The following is a 3,853-nucleotide window of genomic DNA, read 5'->3' on the forward strand; positions in this document are numbered from 1 at the left end:
TATGCCTAAAAAGTCCACCTTCAGGTTAGCATCCGCACCCCTTCCAGTATTAAGTTGCAAACAACAGACAATTGCATTAAGTATGGTGCGTAATGTAATCAACACAAATATCCTTAGACAAAGCATTGATGTTTTATCCCTAGTGGCAACAGCACATCCACAACCTTAGAACTTTCATCCTTGTCCTGCATTTAATGGAGGCATGAACCCACTATCGAGCATAAATACTCCCTCTTGGAGTTACAAGTAACGACTTGGCCAGAGCCTCTACTAGCAATGGAGAGCATGCAAGATCATAAACAACACATAGATGATAGATTGATAATCAACATAACATAGTATTCCATATTCATCGGATCCCAACAAACGCAACATGTAGCATTACAAATAGATGATCTTGATCATGTTAGGCAGCTCACAAGATCGAACAATGATAGCACAATGAGGAGAAGACAACCATCTAGCTACTGCTATGGACCCATAGTCCAGGGGTGAACTACTCACACATCACTCCGGAGGCGATCATGGCGATGAAGAGTCCTCCGGGAGATGATTCCCCTCTCCGGCAGGGTGCCGGAGGCGATCTCCTGAATCCCCCGAGATGGGATTGGCGGCGGCGGCGTCTCTGGAAGGTTTTCCGTATCGTGGCTCTCGGTACTGGGGTTTTCTCGATGAAGGCTTTTTATAGGCGGAAGGGCAGAGTCGGGGCGCTGACGGGGGCCCCACATGCTAGGGCGGCGCGGGCACCCCTTGGGCCGCGCGGCCCTAGTGTGGCGGCGCCTCATCGCCTCACTTCGTATCCCTCTCGGTCTTCTGGAAGCTTCGTGGAAAAATAAGACCCTGGGCGTTGATTTCGTCCAATTCCAAGAATATTTCCAAACTAGGATTTCTGAAACAAAAAACAGCAGAAAACAGCAACTGGCTCTTCGGCATCTTGTTAGTAGATTAGTGCCGGAAAATGCATAAATATGACATAAAGTATGTATAAAACATGTGAGTATCATCATAAAAGTAGCATGGAACATAAGAAATTATAGATACGTTGTAGACGTATCAGCATCCCCAAGCTTAGTTCCTACTCGTCCTCGAGTAGGTAAACGATAACAAAGATAATTTCTGAAGTGACAAGCTATCATAATCTTGATCAATACTATTGTAAGCATATGTAATGAATGCAACGATCCAAAGCAATGGTAAAGACAATGGTTAAACAACTGAATCATATAGCAAAGACTTTTCATGAATAGTACTTTCAAGACAAGCATCAATAAGTCTTGCATAAGAGTTAACTCATAAAGCATTAAATTCAAAGTAAAGGCATTGAAGCAACACAAAGGAAGATTAAGTTTCAGCGGTTGCTTTCAACTTTCAACATGTATATCTCATGGATAGTTGTCAAAGCAAAGTAATATGATGAATGCAATGCAAGCATGTAAGAATCAATGCACAGTTAACACAAGTGGTTGCTTCTAAGATAGAAAGGAAATAGGTAAACTGACTCAACATAAAAGTAAAAGAATGGCCCTTCGCAGAGGGAAGCATGGATTGCTATATTTGTGCTAGAGCTTTTATTTTGAAAACATAAAGAGAGCATAAAAGTAAAGTTTTGAGAGGTGTTTGTTGTTGTCAACGAATGGTAGTGGGCACTCTAACCCCCTTGCCAGGCAGACTTTCAAAGAGCGGCTCCCATGAAATTTTTTATTTTTGGGTGACACTCCTTGCAACCTTTGCTTTCACAAACCATGGCTAACCGAATCCTCGGGTGCCTGCCAACAATCTCATACCATGAAGGAGTGTCTTTTATTTTAGTTTTATTTAGATGACACTCCTCCCCACCTTTGCTTTCTCAAGCCATGGTTAACCGAATCCTCGGGTGCCGTCCAACAATCACATACCATGGAGGAGTGTCTATTTTTTTTGTAAAATTATGAAGGTTATTTAATTGGGGCTGGGAACCCCATTGCCAGCTCTTTTTGCAAAATTATTGGATAAGCGGATGAAGCCACTAGTCCATTGGTGAAAGTTGCCCAACAAGATTCAAAGATAAATACCACATACTTCCTCATGAGCTATAAAACATTGACACAAATCAGAGGTAATAAATTTTGAATTGTTTAAAGGTAGCACTCAAGCAATTTACTTTGGAATGGCAGAAAATACCATGTAGTAGGTAGGTATGGTGGACACAAATGGCATAGTTTTTGGCTCAAGGATTTGGATGCACGAGAAGTATTCCCTCTCAATACAAGGCTTAGGATAGCAAGGTTGTTTGAAGCAAACATAAGTATGAACCGGTACAGCAAAACTCACATAAGAACATATTGCAAGCATTATAAGACTTTACACTGTCCTCCTTGTTGCTCAAACCCTTACCGGAAAATATCTAGACTCTAGAGAGACCAATCATGCAAACCAAATTTTAGCAAGCTCTATGTATTTCTTCACTAATAGGTGCAAAGTATATGATGCAAGAGCTTAAACATGATCTATAACAATTGCCAAGTATCAAATTATTCAAGACATTATACCAATTACCACATGTAGCATTTTTGGTTTCCAACCATATAACAATTAACGAAACAGTTTTAACCTTCGCCATGAACATTAAGAATAAAGCTAAGAACATATGTGTTCATAAGCAACAGCGGAGCGTGTCTCTCTCCCACACAATGAATGCTAGGATCCAATTTATTCAAACAAAACAAAAAACAAAAACATACAGACGCTCCAAGTAAAGCACATAAGATGTGATGGAATAAAAATATAGTTTCATTAGAGGAACCTGATAATGTTATCGATGAAGAAGGGGATGCCTTGGGCATCCCCAAGCTTAGATGCTTGAGTCTTCTTGAAATATGCAGGGATGAACCACGGGGGCATCCCCAAGCTTAGAGCTTTCACTCTCCTTGATCTTATTGTATCATCCTCCTCTCTTGATCCTTGAAAACTTCATCCACACCAAACTCAAGACAAACTCATTAGAGGGTTAATGCATAATCAAAAATTCACATGTTCAGAGGTGACATAATCATTCTTAAAACTTCTGGACATTGCACAAAGCTACTGAAAGTTAATGGAACAAAGAAATCCATCAAACATAGCAAAACAGGCAATGCAAAATAAAAGGCAGAATCTGTCAAAACAGAACAGTCCGTAAAGACGAATTTTTCAGGGGCACTAAACTTGCTCAAATGAAAATGCTCAAATTGAATGAAAGTTGCGTACATATCTGAGGATTACTCACGTAAATTGGCATATTTTTCTGAGTTATCTACAGAGAATACTACTCAAATTCATGACAGCAAGAAATCTGTTTCAGCGCAGTAATCCAAATCTAGTATGAACCTTACCATCAAAGACTTTACTTGGCACAACAATGCAATAAAATAAAGATAAGGAGAGGTTGCTACAGTAGTAACAACTTCCAAGACTCAAATATAAAATAAAAGTGCAGTAGTAAAATCATGGGTTGTCTCCCATAAGCGCTTTTCTTTAACGCCTTTCAGCTAGGCGCAGAAAGTGTGAATCAAGTAACATCAAGAGACGAAGCATCAACATCATAATTTGTTCTAATAATAGAATCAAAAGGTAACTTCATTTTCTTTCTAGGGAAGTGTTCCATACCTTTCTTGAGAGGAAATTGATATTTAATATTACCTTCCTTCATATCAATAATAGCACCAACAGTTCGAAGAAAAGGTCTTCCCAATATAATGGGACAAGATGCATTGCATTAAATATCCAAGATAATAAAATCAACGGGGACAAGGTTATTGTTAACCGTAATGCGAACATTATCAATCCTCCCCAAAGGTTTCTTTGTAGAATTATCAGCAAGATTAACATCCAAATA

This window comes from Lolium perenne, chromosome 6 (assembly GCF_019359855.2).
Source record: "Lolium perenne isolate Kyuss_39 chromosome 6, Kyuss_2.0, whole genome shotgun sequence".
NCBI lineage: Eukaryota > Viridiplantae > Streptophyta > Magnoliopsida > Poales > Poaceae > Lolium > Lolium perenne.